The sequence below is a fragment of the Streptopelia decaocto genome (genome assembly GCF_964273445.1).
Source record: "Streptopelia decaocto genome assembly, chromosome: 7".
In the NCBI taxonomy this organism is placed as follows: Eukaryota; Metazoa; Chordata; class Aves; order Columbiformes; family Columbidae; genus Streptopelia; species Streptopelia decaocto.
In genome coordinates, this window is record NC_138661.1 from 20,847,791 (window position 1) to 20,874,359 (window position 26,569).

A 26,569-nucleotide genomic window follows, 5' to 3' on the forward strand; every position below is an offset into this window, starting at 1 on the left:
GATGAGACTTGTAACTTATGCTTTAAAATCAAGTTAGGGACAGTTTAATGCTGACAGCAGCCAATGAAATTTGTGTATATTTCTTTTACCAACAGAGAGTGTGTTCTATATAGAAGGCATCAGATACTACTCATGGTTAGATATGAATTACAGGGTATCTATACTCAAGCAATCAGCTGGGGATGTGAATTGCTACAGATACAAATCTAAAAACACAGCAACTGCCACTTTCTTTCAAGTGAAAACTGTCCTTGATTGGGGCTAATAGTCCTCTAGTTATATATAAAAAAATTAAGATATTTTTCTCTGTGGAAAACCATAATGTCTATTAAAATCCCATTCAGACACATGTGCATCCATGTTCACTTAATATTTTCCTTTAATTCAGATCTTGCAAAGAAACATTGTCGTAACTCACATTTATATTCAGACATCTGAATTACTGCATAAAATGGAAATAGAACTTTATCATACTGATGTGAGGAGAAAGTTCTACAGTTGAAAGTTATTTCTGGCATTTCTTTGGTTTCATACTGTGTTTCTTTTTTCATATTTGAAACAATAAAGAGACTGAACTCACTCTTAAGACATGCAAGTAAAAGTGTTCATATAACAATTTTGAGACTGTGAACATGGTTAGTGACATTCTGATCTCAATTACATATGTGTAATATTGGAGAATTTCAGTGATGTTGAATCAGGAGTAGAATCTGACTCTCATTTTTTTTTTTAAACTATTGCTTTTAAAGATCGAATAAATGGAACAGTTATCCTGGTTGAATTTCATGTCTCCCCTCGATAGATAAGGTGAATAAAACCATTGCCATATCTTAGAGCTTCAGATCCTATGGGTCACATACCATGAGTACAATGGAAACCTGAATACAGTCTGCCTAAAAATTCCATCTGCCTTTGTTGCCATAAAAAAATGAGTGTCCTGCATGCTTACCATTGGCCATGTGATATCCCCAAAAGGCCCATGTACATATTTCTACACACATTCATTTTCAGAGCACCAAAGGTATGAAGTGTTTACACCAATGACTCTAGCAGCAGAAGTACACTTGAACACAAATTAAAAGATAACACCACTTACTTACCCCTTTATTTGTCTTTCATTTCTGATACATCCAAAAGTTATCTTGAAAGGGCTGCAGCTCATTGCAGTTGTTTTTGATTGAGTTTTGATTTAGTACTTATATATATATGAAGTGAACCTCTATTTATTCTATGCTGAACATATATTTTACTATGCTGGACATATACATTACTAATTTATAGCTCATCTCTCTCCCTGAATCTATGCACATACTGACATGCGCATGTAGTAGCTTTCATAGATATGTTCATTTTTTTTTTTTCTGGGAGCTTGGAAAAACATCAGGACAACTAAAAATCTGATTTTGTTGACTGAAAGTAACGTAATGTGATAAAATACACTAATTTGAAAATACATTTATTAATAATCTAGTTTGTCTACTGGAGTCTCAAGAACATATCTTTATTTTCATTAAGGAAAATCTCTCTTAAATGTCAAGTGTTAAATAGCTAATGGTATTGATTTATATTTAATAGTCACTTTATTTCTGTTATGGGAATTCTGAGGGCGGGTTTGGTCTCCAGGTTGTGATAAAATGTAAGTTAAGTATGTCATTCATTATTTGTCCCTTTGTGATTAATTGATCCTTGGGAATGCTGATCACTTAATTATCCAAAATATTAATCAGCAGCCAGCTAAACAATAGCCTTAAACTGATTTAATACCAATGACCAGGTGGCCACTGAAAGGAAGAAACCTGTTCAATGAAAGAGCTGACTTTAGATTTTCTTGTCAAATACTCACTGTCAACCTCACCTCCCTACTTCCTGCTGAAAGCTGAATACTGATCTAGCAATTCACCAAAATTAGCCCTCTGAAGTGCTGGAATCAGGACATTTACCCAGAAAATGCCTGCACTTTTTCAAAATTTGAGAGAAATTTCATGCAGCCCAGGCAATGTTTTGTTACACCGTCACAAGATGTTCTGTATACAAATAAATATGCTTGCAGTTTACTGTAAGCTAGTTGATCAATGTAATAATTCAAAGTAATATTGCAGTGGTAGCCAAACTCACTGTTTCTGTGTGAAGAAATTCTATATTGCACAATTAAGTATCCAAAAAGAGTCCATATGTATCATCTTTATTATCCCTAATGAAAAAAATTCCCTGCTTTAAACTGATTTAGTTCCTTTTCACTTTGTTTGTGAATACTGGGAAATTTATCCTCTTATTGTAGACTTATCATAACTGGTAACACAGTTGTGCCCAGGTGGCTCTGTAGACTGAAGATTTAGTAGTTTAGTAATCTATGAATTGTTGTTGTGGCAATTGTGTTCTCATATTTATTATAAAATAGCACCTGATATTTGTGTGCCTCATTTTAGTGAATGAGAAAGTCTTTTAATAATGATGCTACTGAAACAATTTTTTTATGGTATTTCACTGAGTTAATAAGCATGTCCTGAACTTACCTATTCATTGTATTGCTAAAGCACAGTAGAACTAATGATAACATATTCTGTGCTTTAGCTAGTTGGAACATATTGTATGAATCAAACTACAATATTCTAATGCATGACCAAGTCACCTTCAGGACCCTTAAGAAAGGACCACTTCGGGAAATCAGGCTACAATATGCTGCTACTATATGTTCAATTTTAATTTTCTATATGAAAAGTAAAAATTGTAGAAGATAGTCTAAAATGACCATATCACCAATCTGTTCTGATCATTCCAGGGCTACAAGAAAAAGTCTAGTAACACAGAGATAACATTGCTGGGTGCTGCAGCAACCATCTTCAGTCCTAACCTGGAGTAGTTAGGTTGTTTCAATAAAATCCAGTCCTATAATATTTAATAAGAACACAAAGGGAAAGCTGGAATAGCTGTTATTTGTATTCTTTGAATACAAGTTATGCACTGTTACTCATTTAATATCATCAGCAACCAAATTTCCTAATGAGTTTTAAAACTTTCACTTATATTTCAAATACTACAAGGATAGTTACTATCTCAGGATGTTAGGAGATCAAATAGTATGGTACTTCTGTCAAAATTCTAAAAAGCTCAGTTTGATGTCCCCACAAAAGTTATCTGGCAATTAGAGTTCATATTAATTTATTTTTCTGAATGTACTCAATTTATAGGTTTCCACCATCGAGCATTTCATCACCATTTCTTCATGACCTCTTTACTCCGTTTGTAAGATCTGGGAAAAAAACCTTCTTTCAGGGTCAAAGCAAGTTCGCAACAGCACACTTGTTAAATAGATCCATTAAAAAAAATTATCTTTCTCGAGTATTTGTAGAGATAATTTGGCCATTCATCTCCTTAAGTAAACTCTGATACATTTATTAGCATATCCAACTGAGTGTAAATTAGATGAAAGATAAAACAAGAATTTAAAATGTTAGGAAATGTCTATTAAGTGGTAGAAAATAAAGCTGGAGTACATGGTAACACTGCACGTAGAACAACAAACATGGTATTATATTGAAGCAAGCTAGTCATGAAGTGAAATGATGCTACCTCAGATAGTTTCAAAGCAAGGGAGAATATGCTACTTCTCCTAAGGGCTGATATTTAAGGTTATATATTATATATGTTATATTATCTGTCCAACTACCTTTAGTTTTTTTCATTTAGAGTGTTGTATTTATGTGGATAACCTATTTGGTTACTCACATTATTTTTGTTATGCCTATTCCTTCAACTATTTTGTATTTAGGATGTGCCATATTTCTGTCCATATAGAAAGGTGCAGGAGACTAGAATGTTAAAAAAACAACCAAACAAAAAACCCCCACAACCAATCAACCGAACAAAAAAACTTGAGCTGAGTAGACTTCATAGTACATATGAACCAATGTATGAAATCTTACATCCAAACAAGCCCATAGAAAACTTACACAGAATAGACTTTGGACATAGTTTCTCCCCAAAATATTGTTAATATTATGCAGAAAAGCAAATGTATCCAAATATTACATTTGTCAGTACTAATGGAAATCTTAGTACTTATAACTTATGAACATTTTTGAAGGGACCATTTGGCCCTCTCCAACTCTCACATCACTTCTGTAATTAGCTTGATTTCCATGCAGTTATTACTGATTTGTAAGGATTTGTAAAAGTAGACAATGAAAAGATCATGCATTACTGGGGAGGAAAAAAAGAAAACCCAAGTTGTCTGGACAACTTATTTACATTTTTAAATATTACTGTGTTTATATTTATCAGTGAGGAAAAGAAGAAAACAAACAAATAAAAGCCCAAAAAAACACCAAGTCCTGTGTTCATACATTTTTCCCCTACAATATTAAAGCAGCAGTGATAATCTATGTTGAAAGGAATTAATTGTATTTACATGAACAATAACACACCATTAGTGTCAGCATTCACTTTTGGTTTTGATCATCTTGTGACCACCTGTTCATCTTCGTGCTTGGAGAAATGTTGGACTTACTGCAGCAGAACATAAACCCTTGATCTGATGTGGAAAGCAACTGGTTTGCCAGTTTCATGAAAACCATGATCAACTGATTAAATCTATGTTTGAATACACAGGGCTCGCTTACTTCCCTTTTAGTTAATTTGTGTATAATTTCAGGCAAGTTGCTTTCCTCACTATGTTATTGTGAACTATACCAATTTTTACATAAGACAGTAAAAGAAAAAACAACAATCCAACACCCCCTTATCCCTCCAAACAAACAAAACAAGCCTATCAAGCACTACAGGGTAATTTATTCTGTCTTTGAGACTGATAATGGAAAAAGGGACATTGATATTTATGGGAAGCAATATGCTTCTCACTTTCTCATCTCACCTTCAATGTACCCAAGAAACACAGCTTCATACTTAGGAAAGAACCTAAGATGCAACATTGTGGTAAGAGTGCAAGACATGCTTGTTGGTATTCAATTGTCCTGAAAATGGCAATAAATTAAAAAGCCATAACTAATTAATTGACATCCTGTGCTTAAAACCAAATTTCTAGAAAGTCTGTCTGTAAGAGACATACTGCAGTCAAATAATGTGGCTGTTCTGGAACAAACCAATAATCTTAACAGCTGGCGGTACTGGACAGAAAAATAAAAGGGAAATTTAATATCCTCTGTGTTCTTCAGTATAATGCTGTTTCTTCAGAAATCAATACTTAATGCTTCAAACTTATTCGGATCAGTTGATTTCAAGTTGGACATATGCATAGTCCTCTTTTGGCTTAGAAGGATCATTGTTTCCTTTCTAGATCACAGCAGAAAAGTCTTGGAAAACAAAGTTTTTAGCTTCTGACAAGCTGGACATACTAGGCAATTCTTTCTAGTTGTATTAGGAAGAAAGAAAATGTCTTTGCTTGTTGTTTTTTGGATTGTTTACATTTTTTTTTCTTTCCTCTGTATTTCACTATAAGAATTACAAGGTTGAATCTGAAACTTATCAGTTTTTACAAGACATTTGTTGAGAAATACTTTTTTGAGTCAAAACAAAAATGCATAAACACAAATCTGAAGTTTCTGATCGAACTTCAAAAATAACTGTATGCTAAGACACTCTCACAGAAAAGCTGAATGTTAAGGAAATAGGAAACCTGAGGTGCAAGCCCCTCCTGTTCTTAACTCACGGTGGATTTGAACCTGCTTCTCTCACATCAGAAGCAGATACTTTTATTTATGGCCTTTTCTGAGATATCATTTTCATACAGTCCTTACTTTAATCTTGGAGTAGAAACAGAAAATACTTTGATGATATTTTCTTTTACTTACATATGTATCTTTAATGGCTCTAAAAACAATAAGGGTTTTTTCCCCTTCAATTTAGACTCCTTAAGCTATCATTACACCCGTGTCACTCAATCTCTGTTATTTAAAACATACAGTTAAACAACAGAATAATGTGGCCCAGGATTTTTTACAGTTTGTGTTTGTGATTGACCAGTATACCCAGGTAGCTTCAGTGTTCCACTGATCACATGGATTTAGAATCCCCACCTTACACAAGTCAAATTCAAAGCCAGCATTAAGCCTCTTTGAAGGATAGGTACCACCAATTCTACTCCCTGTTTTCCACCAGTGTTTCATTCATACTGCACAGTTGTCTCTAGATGGAGCCTTACTGGGATCTAATTTCATTAGAGACCAGTATTAAAAATAAGCAAATATAAAGTGTCACTGATACCATGCAGTGTATGAACACAGTATCTGTTTATGCGTATCAGGTATGTAATACATAATTTCCAGATTAAAAAAAACTGGCTGAGGTAATACATACTGCTTTTAGTTTTAGTGGAAAACTGAAAAAAAAATTGGCTGCATTTTCATTACAATTAATGACATCAGTTGTTAGGAAACAGAAATAAAAGTGTTTATGGCTTTCAAATGTTTCTGCACTACATGTTGGCTGACTAAAATGATAATGTCTGAGAGCAGATAGAGAAAAACACAGACACTCATTTGGTATAGCTCTGTTATTATGCAGTAAATGAGAATATGATGTGAATGTACTTTGAGATTAAATGGTGATATGGTCAGTTGTTGGAACATAGGGAGGCAAGACTTTGATTCCATAGAGTATCATAAGAAAGATCATTTTCATGAAGTAAAATAGGATCTAAACCAAGAGTTTTGCCTCACTGTTATCTTTTTTTGAACTTAAGAGAGCAAGTAAGTGCTGTAACAGTTCAGGATTCTAAAATGCAGATGGACTTCTGTCTGCTTGAGATTCTAACATACCCCTGTAGACAACTCCAAATGCTTCTCCAGCTAGTCTCATATGCCCCACATGATATATCAGCTCTTCAGGAATCCACACAGACTTCAGACCTCTCCTGATTCTCTCAGATAAACAATGGCCAGATGTCACTCGCACAAAACAACTAATGGTATGTAATACCAAAGAACTCTGCACTCACATGACTATCTTTTAATCCCAGGAGTTTCCCAGACAGTGGAAATTTTCTAGTAATAATAAAAGCAATCATTGGCATTTGGAATAAGTTATTGTCAAAATATTTTTTTTATATTTAAAACACTCAGAAAAAATAAACCTGAAGTGAATGCAATATAGGAGTAGCTAGATACAAGTGACACCACAATGACCATTTCTTCAAATATGTTCAATGAGAGTAATACATAAAATGATAATTATTAATCTTTTATTCTTTTATTAACTTTGTGAAATAAGTCCTTTTTCTTGACCATACTTTTAGCAGTTTGGAATTAAAAAAAAAAAAAAAAGAAAATAAACAAAATCGATCACACGAGAGACACATAGGAGCAGAATACTGAAATACAATCTCCTCTTGGCCTACTCAGAGCAAATGATACCACATGTGAGAAATTGAAAAAGTCTTGTTAGCAAAAATGTCGCTTAAGCTCTTGAGCCTTTGATGATGAAAAGAACTGCAGAAAAGTGACATGTATAAAAATAGAGAGGTGATGAATTAATAGCAGAACAAAGCCAGCTCCCAAAAGAATACGTAACTAAAAGGAGCAGAAGAGAGTACCTTCATATTCAAATAAGTGCAGCAGAAAGGACCCTGCAAAATGGGAGGCCTAGTTTCTGGTCACCTAGTGTGAGGATCCAACCTACGAAGCTGTTGACTGACAGAGTGATCAGGTAGACTGTTATCAGTTCCTCTGATGTCACACATGTTCTGTGAAAAAAATCTCTGGCTTGACAGATGGACTGTATTTTTGTCTCTTGATATTAAGGGATCATATCTAAACAGCTAGCTGGGGACCTTATAAAGCCCCACAATTTTCAGTTTCTATGGGAAAATATGTAGGTACATTGAACACAAACAAAATAGCAATGACCCACTGTGCTAAATGACAGAGAGATTATTCAACTGCTGTTACCACTCAAGTGAAAGCAAGAGTACTTTCACACAGAAGCATTAGAGCATCAGAATGAAATACACTGTAAAGACATGAAACATTCAGCTCATACATGAATTCAGTGCCCCATACAGAAATGATGGTAAGAAAGTAATGAAAGCTCAAAAGTGGTCAAGGATCTAGACTAGCATCTAAGGTACAAAATACAAATAATCAGAAAGTACAAATGAAAATAGTAATAATCTCAGCTGCTACAGATTGCTAACAGAATAAGATGATGTTACTGGATTGTTTCACTACAGAAGCATGTGCAAAACTGAAGTAAAACCTGTGAGTAATGAACTCATGCCTAAATCCAAAAATGAACAACTGTGTAATCAATGTGACAATAATGAGTCAACAGTGAGTCAACAGGATTGAAGCTTTCCACTGCAATATGGCAAGTATGGGGAGATTGAGGAAAAGATACCTTTATTAGACTAAAATAAATTATGTATTGCCTATATCTCCATCTATTTTTATATTAATTTGATACTTCCCCTAAAAGAAAACAGAAATTGCCATTCCTTGCTTCAGGTGGTGAGAAAAGAATGTCTGAGTGGTTGTAGTAATTTTCCACTGTGTTATAAAATGGAATTCAGGAGCACACTTGTCTCCCTCAGAGTTTCTCTGTGATCCTTTGGCAAGTCACTTAATCCTTCAAAACCACAGTAAAACAAGAACACCACAACTTTTATTATCTATTTGTAGTTGGATGATAACAGATCTATCATGCTTGCACCTACTGGCATGGCAACGTTTATGCTTAATGTTCCAAAGGAGAATTATTATAGCATGCAACCATGGTACTTGATGCCTATAGTGAAAGTAAACTCTTTCCAAAAACATCAGTGATGATGGGAAATATGTTGATATTTGAGAGCATAGAAGGGCAGTCTTGGAACATATTTGCATGTGTTGTGCATGTTTAAGGGGCATTGATATTAAATAGGAAATTACACCTTATATTAGAGATAAGTTTGTGGTTTTAACGTGTGTAGAAATAAAGACTGACTCTGCCTAAATGTTCCTGAGGTGAGATGTTTCCTTAATCCAAACCAACAGGTTTTAGTATTATGCTAAAATGTTCAAGCCCAAAATAAGAAAATGTTAACAAACCTAGTGCAAGAGCCTCCTGTGAGCAGGGACATATGAAACAGTTCTGTCTGTTGTGAGTTACAAAATTATTCAGCTCACCGTGTGATACACTCTCTTTTAAGAGCTGTAATAACAAAAACTGTAGGCAGATCTGTGGGAGTTATTTACACTGGTTTTTGGTGGTAGGCAAAGCAAAATGGAGAGGCTATTGGAGTGAGGAGCCCCTAACAAGTCATAGCACCATATTATAGAATCATAGAATCATTTTGGTTGAAAAGACCCTTAAGATAATTGAGTCCAACCATAAACTAACTCTAGCACTAAACCATGTCCCTAAGAACCTCATCTACGTGTATTTTAAACACCTCCAGGGATGGTGACTCAAACGCTTCCCTGGGCAGCCTGTTCCAGTGCTTCACAACCCTTTCCATGAATCACATCAACTTAATTCAGACCTTAGTATCAATAAGACTTAAAAACATGAGTGAAGGAAGCCTATTGCAAGAAGAGGAAAGCAACCAGCTAGCCTCAGGATAGCTTCCTGGAGATGGAGACTATAAATTGGTTTAGTTCTGTTGTGGAAATTAGGTGTTCTTCTCTATTAAGCTTTATGGTTAGAGCTTTTTTCGTCCTCTTAAATCCATATTGTTTCCTACCTGAGAGAGGGGGAAATGAGTTCACTGGAAGCCTGAATTTTAATATAATTTCCTCAAGTTCAGAGGATTTTGCTTTAAGCCAGGGCTTTCTGTAGTGGCCTTTAATTTCAGCCCAGCCCTTGTTTCCACCCATCAAGTCAGGTGGGAACAAAAATTTTATTAAAACAGCAACATACCATTGGCTTAGGAAAAATCATCTGACATCTGAATTTTTTTGGTCGTGCCTCACTCTGTGAATCCTGATATGTCTTTACTTCTGCACACCGCAATAGCACTAGAAGTGCATCTGGTGGAAAAATCCCACTGAAATTACTGGGGACGTCACGCTGACCCCATGAGTGTTAGATGTGCTGCTAGGTAGAGCTGGTAGTCTGAGGACACTCAGGACAAGGAAACTTCATGTAAAGGTGTTTGGAGTCACATTGACTTTCTTCTGAACTGCTTTATTCCTAAGCAGTTAACAAGTGCTACAGTTCCATGTATTTGGTGGCTTTTCCATGAGTAAAATAAACAACTCAGGAGCACTAAAGATCAAATTTGCATCCTTTGACAAGCACTAAGAAAAAATGTTAGAATTTATCAGTGATCCAGTTAAAACCCTTCCTTTCTGTCCCTGATATATAGCAGAGACACAAACTTAAGAAAAGCTGACTGGGAAAATTATTTCACAGAGAGTAACATAGCTGTCAGCAACATAAAATAACTTTTTTTTTTTTTGTCAACAGATTCACTGCTTCCATTCTCTTCAGGGGCAATATAAAAGAAATAGAGAGAACTATCTACTAGAAAAGGAGAAGTCCAGCAAACTCCTACATTGGCTGATATATTTTCCTTTTCACCTCAGGACTGTCTACAATGTAATTGGCAATAAATTGTTATTACTTCTCACTGTGGCAAATCACTTTGTGACTTTTATATAGTTTTGATAGACTATAGCTGAGTCATAGAGGGAATAAAAAAAAAAATACAAGCACGGTGCTTAACTGCTATCAATAAGAAAAGAATATTAGTGACAGTAATGTAAGGCCTGAAAAGGATGTTCATATTTCCCACAAGATGTGTAACAGAAACATCGTTCATGTGCCACACCTTGGGCCAGGTCAGTACAAAGAATAAGCTTTCCCTAATAATCCATGTTATTAAAAAACATATTTGTATCCCACCTCTTTGCAGGTGTGTTGTAATCCTAATGTAAGCAGGTTGTATGAACTGATACAAGTAAACAATAAGAAAATTTTAACACCTAAGGCTTTACTTACTCTGTCTCGTTGGTTCTTACTTAGCTTTGTCCTTTTTTCTCCACTTCTTTTATTCTTTGCCCTCTTTATGTGTAAATGAATCCCTTAAGACTCTGAGGATATACTTTAAAATAAAATTTTTCTATCTTTTTTCCCTGAACAACTGGACTTCTTGCTGGATTTGTGAGTCTGTCCCAGATTCCAGAGATTTCTCAGTACCTATATTTACTAATTGAAGTAAAAGATAAACTGAAACAAACAATAATGCCTCCCACAAGCCCGCTCTAGTAATGCTTCATGACTCTCTTTTTTTGGCTTTTATGTTGATAAAAATACATTTGGATTTTTGCTCAAGAGATTGAGAGAAACAAATAGAGACTTGAACAATTTGCAGAATGACTTACTACTGTTAGAGCAGCTGGGGTACAGGTAATGAGAGGATATTCCATAACAATTGTAATAAAGCCACATATTCAAGAAAATATAAACAGTGCAGGAACAAACTAAAGAAACAAAGGGTGATATAACCAGGCATCTAGACTCATCACAATTATAGAGATTTTTTATTTTCACTTAGCCTTTCTGTCTCAGCCATTGCTATTGCACTCCTCAAAATAAACCCATGAATCTTCGTAATGACTGACAAAAATCCCATGGACAACTTCACAGAATAACTTGACGTTAAAATTTGCTTACACATAAGCCTTTTATAAAAGTTCTAGGAGACTTAAAAGTCTGAACTTAAGTTTCTCCAGATCAGGTCTAATTTTGTCCTGTGAGGTCATGTGCTGTCTCTGTTGAAGGTTTAATACTGAAAACTATAGTCTAAGACACAGAGAAATTCTGTTTCATTCATACCAGTACTGCCAGTAATTCTTGTCATCCTTACCAACCCTCTAATCTACCAAGGCAAAATCTTTGCTTTCTACAGATTCAGATTGAGTTTAAAGACAGAGAGAGACCAAGCTCAGAGGGATTAGAGTGCTCTCAGAAACACAAGTCTGGAGCAAATTAGTGGTGTGCTTAGAGAAAGAAGACTGGACTGAAAGTAAAACCTGAGTCAAAGTCAAGGCACGTGAAATCTTTTTGAAATGTGTTTTATTCACAATATCTCTTCTGTTCAAACAGTATTTGTGCAATGTTAATATATTTGTTTTCTGTTTTCTATTGAAATTGTCACATCCTGATGAAAAGTGAATAATATAAACTAAGGTTCAAAAATAAACAAACAAAGAAACTTGAAATAAAACTTGTGTTTATGTATCCGTGTTCATTTTCTGTCCTCTTGACAAACAGGGAAAACAGATTCAAAACTGATTGAGAATTTACCCCTCTTTCCTCAGAAATCTCAAGTTTTTCCTGTTGAATGCATATAACCACATACCTTGCTGAGGATTCTTCAATTAAGTATAGTTTATGAACTGGGATTCTGACACAAGATTTCTTGATTTTTTTTTTTTTTAATTTATTTCTTGGAGAATTTTGCTGGATACAGCCCGAGTAAATCAGGAGAAAACAAAACAAAACAAAACAAAAACGACAACAACAAAAAAGTTAGGCTAATTAAATTTTCTTTTGCCATAGTTTGGAGTATATATATGTAATGAAATGTTCTGAGGACAGAAAAGTCAATATCTTTTACAACAATATATGCCTTCTATCTATGGGGCATCTTGTTTTGCATTTGCTTGCATGATAGTAGAAAGGAATTTGCTGGTTTTCAGATTTCATCAATGACAAAAACCTATTTTATGAAATAGATGGTAAGACATGACTATTGTGACAACAGTAGCTAAGTACATTTAGTGACTGATGGTCCTTTCCTGTCCCATTAGCCACAAAATAAAATTCCTAGAAATCTCATTACAGAGACATCAACTTTATTAAATCACAAGGTAAATACTTTTGGGTTAAACACTGATATTTTTATCCAGCTGAACAGAACTCTATTTTACAAATACTCCCATCATAATTTTTTAAACAACTGTGGCAGGAGATACTATTCAGAACACAATAAAGATTGGCTCTGTAGCTTATGAAATAATGAGATACAAATAATTTAAAAAGAGAGATGACAAGAAAAGTCCATGCAATGTTAACAAGAGTCAAGAAGGATTTAGGAGGGTGGGAGAGTGAGAGGTTTGAGGAGACCAAAGTGACTCTTGGAGAGACTCAACACTGATACCTATTAATTTCAATGGCAGTGAACAGGTCCAATAATAACTAAACAAACCCAATTATATCTTTGAGTTATATAATATGTTGTCATAAAGCAAGTTGGTTAGAGATCGATATTTTTAAATTATATTTTACAAGTTAATAATTCCTTAATGTTATTTGAATTTTGTTAAATCTTTATTAAAAAGAAGAAAAAATATTTTCTAATCCAGCAAAAACTAAGTCACTCTCTATGTGTTTCTTTTTCCATTTTAATAAATTGTAGTTCATTTAAAAATGCAAGAATAGAAGAATCAAAAATAATCTTTCCAAGAACTTGAAATTTTTGCAGGTTTTTCATGTGGTCTAAAGTTAGGATAAAAACAACATATTTTCCAAAAAATGTTTGTGGTTTATGGAGGAGTCCTAAAAAACTCACAGTATAGAATATGCTTTATTAGAGAAGCTAGTTTATAGTAATTTCATTCTGTAGGCCATCCCTCATCTTATAGTGTTTAAATAAAAACCTAGAGAAAACATCCTACCAAGAAAAATCAATGCACTAAAATCCTGAAATTCTTTTTGTAAGGGAAAAGTCAAGACTAAGTGACATCTAGAGTAGTAAAGTTAATACTTTTCTTCAGCAAACAGCCTATGTGGTATTTATGATGTATCATAATTCCTAGTATCTGTGTGCCTTTGTTCTGAAGTGATGTAGAGAAGAATTTGCAGTATTTCTGTAATCAAAAGACTTTACAGTAATTCTGAATTCTAGATTTCTATTTTTTTTCTTCCTTTAATTTTATCTTTCCTTGCTTTATTTTTTTTTATTCTGATTCACCACAGAGATGTAGCCAAGCTCCTATGCACCACCTATCCATTGTGTCTAATCACCAGCCCTTCAAGTGAAATAGAAATATTGATTCCACAATAGTCTGAAAACAGAAGAAAATTACTTCACAGTTCTGCTCTAAATGTATGCACTTCCTATTTACTTCTACAAGCTTTCATAGACATATAGTACTTCATTAGGCTCCATATGGCTGGCTTTTGAAAGCTTGTTTTCTAACGATAACTGTTAATTCGATGTGCCAAAGCTAACATTGCCCTTTCCTATAAAACTGAATCCCTCGATGTATGTGAATACAAAATTCTGCAGGGCTGTTTCAGATGTCTATACTAAATGAGTTTGGGTGAAAGATACGAAGGGTCATGCAACCTGATACAGGTCAAAAAAATCCATTCACTGAAATAGCTGTTGTAATGGTAGAATAAAATATCATCACTGATGTAAAAAGCAAGAAATTGCTAAAAGTGTGAAATACATTAGTAAAGTGTTTGAGTTCTCACAAGAAGACTTGCAGTAAAGATGACTATACTGTAAAATTTCATGCAGACTGTTTCTGTGTATGTGTGGCTTCCTTTCATAAGGGATGATTTTATGTTCCTGGACAATGTAGTAGTCTCACTGAGTGTTTCAGAACAACATATTTTCAATATGAACGTCCTTGCAAAGTAGCGATGGCTACAGGGTAGAAAGTTTACTATGTTTGGAAACCCTAACTTCATATGAAGTTGTTTGCATTCCAGATACTAATATGAACATAAACTTTTCTTTGGCATGGCTGTAGGTTTATCAGCATGAAAACCTAATTTTCATAGAATGACAGTCAGTAGGATAATAGTGAGGGTAGGCAAACCTTTACCTATAGATTGAATCTGAAGAGAAGTTGTTCTACTTTATAATTCCTGATGATACAGAGGACAAAAGGGCAAATAATACAGAAACTGAACATAAATGCTTATGAAAAAAACACAGAGAGATTCAAAATAGTGGCTTGCTTTTGTGCTTGTGTGGATATGTTTATGTACACCTACCTTGATGTTGTACCTTTATATAGACCATACATATGTTCTGTAATAACATTTATGTCAATCTATAGTTATAGAAAGCAAACTCTCCATTTGGAAAACACGGTCACATGCAAAAAAAAAAAAAAAAAAAAAAAAAAAGGAAAAGCCACCACGTTATATGTGCATTTACAGGATTAAATTTCTAAGTGTTTTTGAATTTTTGTACACCAGGTAGAATTCTCACCCATACGCTGTTGAAGTATTAAAGTAAGTTGTTTATACTAGATATGTTTTCTGACATTTCCTCAGTCTGTGTTTCTCCCACACCTTTGCACATGATCCATGTGTTTAAACCTCACAAAGACCTTATTTTGTTTTTGACTGAGAGGCAAGATACTATTTTTTACTGATTCATTTATAAGAAATGTGCTGCCAGATTGATCTTCTAAACAGGCACACATGGAGAAACCTCTTTGGTCTCAAGAATAAACAGACACTTGAGTTTTACAGCAATGTACACCCATTATAAAATGATTACTTATGTGTATTTTGTGGAAAAAAAAAAAAATCTTCTCACTATTTTTTTCCCCTTTGCTCTTTTTTTCTGTCCCAGATGACTATATACAATTATTACAATTAACACAAACTAATATTTGAGTGATTCACATCATGAATCAGAGCCCTGCAGGCGCAATTGATGAAACTCTATTCCCCAAGGTGTCTTTTTGATAAATAACAACCAGCAGCATATGTGAGACCAGAAATCTGACAGAAAGTCTTAGTCAGCATCAAGTGCCAATTATGAAGAATTTTATTTGAACCAATCAGCAGAATTCCAATTTCCACAAGACCCTTCCAACTGCAATTAACATTTTTTCAACAGCTTTTTGCCATATGACATTCTTCTACTTTTCACACTTAACTGTTTTTGCTCTGTATTCTGTAGTAAAAAGGGCAGAGTGCTTACGAGAAAGTGCCATCTTTTTGCCCTTGTGGAAGTATATAATCAGCAATGTCTCCATTTCAGTATTCCAATGTGAAATGTGGAAAAATGTGATAGGAATCATTTACTGTGCATTTGAACTGATATGATTTATCTGAGTTAGGAATATCTCTCAGGCTATTCAGTTGGTGTTTTCTATAGCAAAAACATTTATATTTAAAATTAGTGAAGGCACTGATTTTTCTCTCAGGATGGATTTTCTCTAGCCCTTATTCTACTTCTGTTTTAAAGGTCAAAGAAACACTAGCCAAGTGAGGACTTCTGGATAGGCATTGTGGTAGTTGGAAGGATTTAGTCTGTGAATGGGCTTTGGTGTGTTTCTGAATTACAAAAGGCAGAACAGAGCTGTGAACTCCCCTCCATCTGCTCCTCACAACTGGCAAGGTGCTTCTGTAGATAACTGGATTTGTAAGATTTGGTGAGCTGTATTTCTATTTTATTTTCTGTGCTTATTGAGCTTCTCTTGGAAGCCTAATAAGTTACCAAATCTTAGCAGATAATTCTGATTACCACAGCCTAAACCACTTTGGTAGGTACTTTAGAAAGAGCCTTTAACTGCCCTAGTCATTATCTAGATTTTATGAAAGTCATAGAAAATGGTTACTTTGGTTTTGTTGGGAACCACATGAGGGTCCTTGCTATCACATCATCACCAAAAAGATCTCAAAATATTTTATGACATTTAAATCCATACTGTATTTTCATGCATAGAATTTGTGCCATGGTACCTGCTTTACATCATCTATGATCATCTACATAGAAAATCACAAAGTTTAGGATTAACTTTTCCATTTTTTATCAACACATTCTAATAGTCAAATTGTGGCTGAATCATGGAGTTTTAAAAATCTGCTTTCACATAAACCTTCTATATTATATATGTGGAATTGTGGTAATTTTTACATGTTGGATGGACTGTATCTCTATAAAGATACAGACATAGAGATACAGTTATTCTAAAAATACAATGATAAGAAAAAAATGGCAACTCTGCCCTTGTTCACATGTTTCTCAGTAAGGGCTTTCACTGAATAAAGTAGACAAGATTTTAATAGTTGTATCTGCTCTTCCTTTCTTTGGACTACTGGGAAATGCTGCCTCTGAAAGAAATTTATTTCCTCGACATAAAGTTGAATGCCATTATTTTATTTAATGGGACAGTTCCTGCTTGGAATACAAACACCAAAAACATCAGCCAGTTTCACCAGAGACAAAATCACCCCAAATCAACCAGATTGTGTTAAAAAGAGGATCTTCCATATTACTTTTGCAGTCAGTAGAAAATCTCTCTCTGGTTTCAATAGCTGTATGCCTAAGGCTTAAAATACAGCACATACATCAGATGGGGAGAATGTTGGAATTCTTTCTTCTTGTTTATACTATACATTATAATATTTTGTATTCTTCTGCAACTTCATTCTGTTCCTGTGCCACATAATAATGATGTTTTCAAAAGGCCTCAGTATTGGTGTAACGCAGTTTCTGCTGAAGTCTATGGCAGCCTTGTCAGTATCCTCAATGGCAACAGGTAAAGTAATGGGAATTTATTAATTTCTATGCATAATAATTTTAGTTTTTTTCTGAAAGACAGAAAGTTGAATGAATGTTGCTGTTACTACTATTTTACTCTTAGTTTTACCTAATAAAACAAAGTTAGTCCTTTTAGTTTGATAACTTATTTATATTTCTGTTGTTTATAACCACTATAGTTTTGATATCTATAAGAAAAACAGGTTGATAAAAAATATGTGAATCAACAAATGATCGACAGTAACCAAGCACCAGCAATGTCAGGCTGAATTGTAACTGTGGCTGTATTCAGGAGACATCTGTCATTGTCTCCTTTTCTTCAGAAAACTTCTTGTTGCTTAGATAAATGAATAGAGCAAGTGGCACAGTCATCTCTTCATTTTATTCCATTTTCCTAGACTTTCATGCATTGCCATACCAAATAATCTTGCAGTCCTTAGTATTTCACGATACCCCATTGTATAACTCAATGTTTTATACGCTGACACTCCTTTCAAATGAAGCAGGAGTGCTGTAAACAAATGCTTAGCCTGCAGCGAAACTTAACTGTTAGCTGGGGAGTAATGTGAACTGCTGAAGAATCTGACTTCAGAACAAATTAGTGTTTTTTTGATGTTGTTTTGTAGTACTGCCAGAAAGCACTTTGCCGAAGGGTCAATTTGAGGAAATAATGCCAGTTAGCAATTATGAGAAGTACCTTCTTCCTAGCTCCATTCATTTAAATGTAATGAACAGAAGCCAATAAGAATTGGAGAAGACAGTGCAACCATTTGTTGTCTTGCAATTTTTTTTTTTACACATAAAAATGCAATGGAACCATCACAATATAAGTTCCTACCACACATGTGTGATGATGTGGTACTCTTACAGTACTTGAACCACGCAGTGTTTCTGACCTGGGAAATCAAGATATAATTCTATTCTAGGTAGCTTTGGGCCATTTACAATTTACCCTTCAAAGAATGTTAAGAATGGAATGAAAGATGAGAAGGTGTGAAGCCACATCCTGAAACCATTTCTTCAGGATGAGTCCGAGATCTCAGCAAGAGTAAGTATGCTCTTATCTATGTAAACTCTCTGAGAGGCCAGAAGATGCTGCCAATGCATTGAGGACCTTTTCCTTCTTGCCATGTCCAGCAGCATCTTTCTCCATATAGTTGTGTACACTAGTAGTGGCTCTTAAGCACATGTCTGAATATTTATGTGGCTCTGTTATAATATTTTGATAATGAAAAATGCAGCTATATTTTCTACGATCCTTATCCTTTTTTTACTAAGATAAATTATCCTTTCTACATATAATTACATCTGAACACGTCTCAGTGAACTCATGGTAGAAAGATAAAGTAAAATTACTCTAAAAGATTCAATTAATTTTCATCACTAATGAATGCATTGAAATTTGAAAGTAAGTAATTATTTCACAGAGATAAGTACAAAAATAAATATCCAGAGAGAGGCTGCAACAACTAAATAATTGATTAATCAATTAATCATTCTGCATATGTTTAATTAACAAAACAGAGACTTTATATGAATTGGGCTTGGATTTTAGTAATTAAAAAATAGCCAGCTGTTCTTTCAATAGATCAGTTCTTTGACATAAATACAAACATGTGCTCTTTTTCTCTGTTTTGATAAATCAACAAGATAATTCAGATATAAATATTTGCCTCCTGTTAGACAGAGATGTCTTTAGATGATTTTCATCTTACATTTCTTATGACTAGTTTTTATGAGAAACATGGAAATTCAGGATATATTATTACCACGTAATAATCAATAATAACTTGCAAAGAGCCTGCTTTAAAATGTTAAGCTGGCTTAATTTCTGTCTGCTAATGAATACAAGTAGATATGTGTTCTAAGAAGGGCAGTGAATCAGCTTCCTTTGGCTCATACGTATTAACCAGATGCGTACCTAAAACACTTGACTGGTTTCGTTTTCTTCCTTGCACGTCCTCGCCTCTCATTGCCTCATCTTGACTTCTATGAATCTAACTCCTGATTTCTTACTAGTATTGTAATGTCTTATCTCTTCATAATGAGCTCAGTTTTTCCTACTTACAAGTAAGATATTTCAAATATTTGTTGTGTCTATCACTACTCTTTGAACTTACAAGGAATTTATACATTTTTAGTTGGCAAAGTCTCATATATTGGAAGTAGATATCAGTGGTCATATTAGTGAACTGCTTAACAGCTCTGCAAAATGAATGGTTTAATGACTTCTGTCTCTGTTCCTTGGTCCTTGTGTGTATCTTAGATAAAGCAACACTCAACTATCTCTCACAGGATCAAACCCATCTTCTTTCTGTCAAAGTCAGAAGCAGGACTGACCTCAAGAGGTTTTAGGAATGTCACGGCTAGAGGACTACTGCAATCAGTTGAGCACTGCCTTGATCCTGAAAGTGGTCCTTCAGGCAGGACCTCATTCCTTTACTTGGTTGAAAGTGGTTTTCTGGAATTTTGCTCTTAAACTAAATCTGTGTCCAGTACAGTCAAGGTTGCTTAGCATGCAATTTCACATGCCAGATGCACTTTCTTCCCTTTGAAAGAAGTTCAGTACATATACTTTTACCAGTGTGGTACACGGGGATGACAAACAATAACAGAAAACACTGTAAAGCATGTGAATATTTTCTTACCTGAGGATGTAAGGCAGAACTAGACTCCCTTGTCACCAAAGTGCAGTCACAGGAAAACAGCAGTGGGGGAAAGCAGTTCAAGGGAGAGCCTTGGGAGAGCAAGCTCATACTGCAGGGGAAACAACATATATTGGGGAGACAACCACCTGTGGCTGCTGCTCAGACACTTCAAAACTTGCCTGAAGAGAAGTGATCAGTTTTGAGGACTTTGCTTACACAAATATCACAGCAGTGACATAGATATTTTCTGATCCCTCACGGTCAACCTCTCCAGCTACAGGCTACAAAGATGATTAGGGGCCTAGGGTATCTTTCTTATGAGGAGAGACTGAGAGAGCTGGGTCTGTTCAGCCTGGAGAAGAGAAGGCTGAGGAGGGACCTTATAAATGTTTACAAATATCTCAAGGGTAGGTGTCAAGAGGATGGGAACAGACTCCTTTCAGTGGTGGCCAATGATAGGGTGAAGGGCAATGGGCACAGACTGAAGCATAGAAGCTTCCATCTAAACATGAGGCAAAACTTCTTTACTTTGAGGGTGCCAGAGCACTGGAACAGGCTGCCCAGAGGGGTTTGTGGAGTCTCCTTCTCTGGAAACATTCAAAACCTGCCTGAACATATTCCTGTGCAATCTGCTCTAGGTGAAACTGCTTTAGCAGGTGGGTTGGACTAGATGATCTCCAGAGGTCCCTTCCAACCCCAACCATTCTGTGACTCTATAATTTCCCTTTTGACTGCTTGGCTGCTTGCAGGGCCCAGGCTGGTGTCTATATCTTCTTAACATTATGTGTTTTAGGTTTTTCTCTTGTTAGCAGAACTATTCCTTTATAAATGTCCACTCTTTTTCTCTGAGGTAGTTCTATATATTGCACCAGTCTGAACTGTACATCCTAGATATGAAAATTTCTATTCTATATAACCTGTTTTATACAGTTAAGTGTTATTTGATTCTTTGCCATTCAGATTCATCACCATAGAATCATAGGAAAGTTCGTGTTGGAAGGGTGGAAGGGACTTTTAAAGCTCATCTACTCCAAGCCTTCAGCAATAAACAGGGATGTCTTCAACTAGATCAGATTGCACAGAGCCCAACCCAACCTGGCCATGAATGTCTCCAGGGATGGGGCATCTACCACCTCTCTGGGTAACCTGTGCTGGTGTTTCACCAACCTCATTGTAAAAAATTTCTTCCTCATGTTTAGCCTAAATCTCGCCTCTTTTAGCTTAAAATAAATATAAATACCCATTGTCCCGTTGCAACGGGTCCTGCCAAAGGTCTGTCCCCATCTTTCTTACAGGCCCCTTTTAAGTACTGAAAGGTCTCAATAAGGTCTCCCCTGAGCCTTCTCTTCTCTGGGCTAAACAACCACAACTCTCTCAGTATTTCCTCATAGGAGAGGTGTTCCATCTCTCTGATAACTTTTGTCACCCTCCTCTGGACTATCTCCAACAGGTCCATGGCTTTCCTGTACTGAGGGCTCCAGAGCTGGACGCAGGACTCCAGGTGGGGTCTCACCAGCGCAGAGTAGAAGGGGCAGGATTACCTCCCTCTACCTGTTGGTCACTCTCTCTTTGAAGTGAGGTGCTCCAAGCCAGATGGGGGAACTCTGTTTCACAGAAGTCTCACAAAACTGAGAGAACATGGAAGCTACAATGTCCACATGGGAAATCAAACCCGAGCACCTGCCAGCACCCTGGGAGACTCAGCGGGGCCACTCTGAAGTATGGCCTGTGGGCTGGGGCACAGCCAGCACAGTTCGGGCACCACTTCCCTGAGCTGGCCAGACAAACCCTTCTCCTCTCCCCAAGGCCCCATCATCCACCCAGTTCTTACTGCTGAAAAATACTTTTTATAGTGCTAAGAATAATTTTTATTACCAGTTTTGTCTCCATGGAAGATCATACTTTCTTCTGCCACCACTATTTCCTTTCCTTCCTGCTGTTCATTCCCTCTCTCTAATTCAGGAATCTTGTACAAAATATTTTTTTTTTTTTTTCATAAAGAACTATTGTCATTGACACAGTTGAACAAACTGTTGCACTGAGATTTTTATTTTTTTTAGATCCCTACTGAGAAAATACATTAAGATTTTGAATTATTCGTTGAAGTGACTGGTCTTACAAAGGTCACCCTAAAGACTCTGGTTTATTTCCTGTTGTTTTGACAGCAGCTAGATCATACGAAAACTTTTGATCTTCAAGAGAAGGCCATGGGAATCAATACCAGTGTGTAAGTGTATAGTATGGGACAGGCCCTAGACTGAAATAACAAAACTTACGGAAGGTTACAGGCAAGGCCGTCCATTCATAAGGAATCACAGAAGCAGTTACTGGGATCACATTGGGTTCCACTGTGGAGCTTCATGCATGTTAGTGTAATCTCTATATTGCTGTTATATTTTTATTAAATCCAAGATAACTAAAGGAACTCTGAATAAAAGAACATGCGTACACAGTGAAGCAGACCTTCTAGAAAGTAACACACATTTTAAGAATAATGAAAAAAGTACCAAATTATTGTGCACAAATATTTTCTTAGGGCTACAGGATACATAACACTAAGAAAACTCTATCAAGATCACAGATAATTTTAGAAGATAAATCCTGTAATTTAGTTTTGTCCATGTGTAATGCTTATAGCTGGTATTATTTTGGGGGGATTGTTTGGGGTTTTTTTTTCATATTTGAAAATATACCAAAGTGTTTATTTTAGAGGAAAATAATTTATTTGAGAGACTTAACTTTTTTCTTTCTTCTGGAAATATTTTCTTTAAACATGAAAATGCCATGAAGCATGGAAGTCTGTTGCAACCTCAATTTGCAATGAAATTAAAACATGCTGAGCATTTTAAATTATGTGAGCAATACTCCCATTGTCTCTTTTTCCTAAAGAGTAATTATCTTCTTTTTCTTTAGTATTTAAAAAAAATCACATTGCTTCTCCCTTATTAATCAAATTAACCTTCTGCATAATCCCACATTAAAAGAACAATTCACAATTTGTGACATTTGCAATCTCTCTCCATGGAAACTAGAAAGACATTACAAATTAAAATTTATATCCTATCTCTTCAAAATCTCCCTTATGTTGTTTGCTCTTTCTTCCCTCCTGTTTTATAGATTATGCTTTTTTCCCTTTTCCTGCCTTCAAGTTTCTCCTAGGCTGTCCCATTTACTTGGAATTTCCTCCTTCTCACTTTTCTTACATCATGACCGCTCCCTATTGAAGACAAAGTTACACAGCGTAATCTAAATTAAAATAGCACGACATGTTTCCAATGATACTATTAGAATAAAACTAGCCCCCTAATAAGGATGTAAATGAAGCCAAGTTCTTTCATAACACTCTTGACTGAAAGCATTTTAAAACAGAAACCTGTTAGTAGCAACCATGTTAACCTATAAAGTGTTGAAAACCTTTCATCACAATGTGCACTTCCCTCTCCCATTCCTTAAGTATATCCTTCTACTTTATCTTCATGTGTCTTCTATACCCTGTACCCTCCAAAGGAAACAGGGTCATGGACTTGGGAAAACTGTGAAAAATAGTGTTTTTAAAACAATGTTCCAGTCTTCTGCATAAAGGACTATGTATGTTCCCTAAAAACTCAAGTGACTCTGCATACAGGGCATGAACAGAGAAATGTAAAGTCACTACAGTGCCTATGTCTATGAGGATCTGCCTCATTTCTCTCATAACAAGCTGTTGAGGTGCCAGAGAAGGAGAGTACAACTGGGAGGAAAATATGCTCAGATCTTTGCATGGAAGGAACTTTTCCAGTGCACAGAATTTTTAAATATACATACCCATCAATTCAAATGCAAATGGAAAAACAATGTTGACTCATGGAGGAGACATCTGAAATCAGTGGCACCTTAAGGTGCTATCTCAGAAAGGATAATAGAAGCTATGGAGAGTAGACACAGATGAGAACACAGAGGAGCAAGCATCATTTTTGTAATATATGTTCCGTTGTGGGTTCCATACCTGAAATGAGACAGAAAAAGCCTTGCTGAGACATAGCTACTTGATCCTGCCAATTTCAGCATCTTCTGCTATTCTTGTTCTTATGTCCATTTTTCAACTTTTGAACACATACGGGAAATATTTCTCACTTTGGCCTGGCAAAGTTGAGCCTCATGGTTTATATCTTTAGTCTCCATCAGAAGTGTGAGTTTGAGATATAAATAAATAAATATAATACATAAAAATCCCATCATGAGGACATTTGTGTACTAATTGCTTTGAGATTTTGGAAAGCTCCAAAGTCAGCGGTGGAGCTGAATCAGAGAGTTTATCTCTGGTCTGAGATAAATGTTTTACTTCAGAGAGGAAAATGAACTGGTAGGAGGGTTGTTACAAAACCTGTCATTTCTGGTTCCATAGCATATTATAACAGAAACAGTTTTGTAATGCACTTTATTTACGTAACTAGTTTTAAATTACAAGTCCAGGTGTGCTCCACATTATCATTGATCCCGTCTCTTCCTGACACATAAGTACTGGTACTTTGGAAGAAAGAAAAGAAAAAAAAAAAAAAAAGAAAAACAAATCAATGACCAAATATAAATCAAATAACAGAATATAAATCTCCAGCCTAAAAGCTTAGAGAGATTTTTTTATATTCTATCTGAAAGGGAACAAACCAGCAACTAGACAACATCTGAGATATGTTCCACTCAGTAGCACCTTTAAGATCATCTTCAGGGAACTTGTATTCATTTGAAAAATGCCCACCCATCAGCACCACTAATTTACTAATTTTAGCGTCTAGGAGTGAGACTTACATGAGTCTCTTCAATACTTCATGCTTCAATACTCAATATACATTGCAAACAGGTCGTTGTACATATAATTTTTACTTTGAACATTGTTCAACATCTGTTCTGCTATACTGCTACCCATTTCTGAACCTTCTCAGACTTATTGAAGATTTGAATGTTTAAATAATTATTTAGTGTTTCTTACCTGGAGGCTCAGGAATCTCTGGAAGATTCTTAAATTAATAAAGATGTAGTTTCAGGAAAGGCTGTAAGTAAATACTGAGAAAGGAGAGATGAGGAAACAAATAAGAATCAAATAGTGAGACAAGAGTAGCATACTTAATTATACTGCAGAAAAGGGAGGTCTACTGGTAAGTGCTGCTTATCAGGCTTGAGAAGAAGGAAAATGAAAATTTAAAATACAGCTCATCATCCATGACCCAATTACAACTATCTGGAATAATTTTATATAAAGTAAGGGCCACAGAGCCACAGTGAATTTACTTAGATCAACACACAGTCACACAACATGTGCTCAGCTCTGTTTGCTATGGGATATAACATTCCTCTATTATGCCTGCTTGTAAGACACGTTAAATTAAGCTTGAAATTGCATGAGAGAAGTCTGGCTCAGAGAAATTTTGCAAGTGTTCAGACAACAAGATGGTGGTAGAATGTACTGCAGCTCGGCATGTAAAATGGTTTGGATCAGCAAAACTTTACCACAGCTGCAGAAATAAGATGGGGAATTCTTCAGCAATCAAAAAGCTTTTAACTCTATTGACCTTAGTGCTGTCTCACCACTCTGAACACTAATGTATATGATGAAATTGAACTGAATGACCTCATTCCTTTAAAATTCTTGGTATGTTCCTCCTTTTTTTTGTGCTTATAAGACATGTTTGACAGTGAAATGGACAGGTTCTGCTGGCATTCTCTGCTCAAGTGCAAGTGATGGCAAAGCACTAAAAGCACATCTGGTATCCTGGATACAGCAGAATTGGTGACCAGTGAATTCTACATATCTAAAAATTCCAGACAAATTAATATGCTGCACACACTGAATAAAATACTTTTTAACAGTAGAGCTGGTATGGATGATAACAGTAGGTTTGGCACATCTAGAAATTCTGAAAAAAAGTGTATGTAATAATTCTGTACTAGATAACACAATTCCATTATTGACAGACTGTAGAATGATTTTTATGGTACACACACATTAGGAAAACAAAAAAAGACAAAGAACATAGGGTTTTAAAAACATTATTTCATTGGCAAAAAATCCCAATTTTTAAAAAGGGAATATACGTATTTTCAATCAGCCTGATATCTATTTTTCCAGTCTTTCCAGTAACTTAAAAATGAATAAATGAATACTGCTTCACTGTTGCATGTTATTTTACCCTTGAAAGATAAGTTTGGATATATTCTTAATGAAATAAAATTGTAAAATAAATTATTTTTTTTAAAAACCTCAAATCAAACTAAGTGTAGCACACTGGAAAAAAATTGTATACTTAGTGCAAAAACCTCAATCAATTCCCTCAGGTCTCTTCAGGGAAATCCTTCCCAAGTACCAAGCTATGGTAAGAGAAATTTATTCTGCCTGAAATCTCAAAATGTTAAAAAGAATAGATATGACCACAAATGTTTAAGAAGTGACACTCTCTCCTACTTTCTAAGCTTAAGAATGAAAAATAACCAT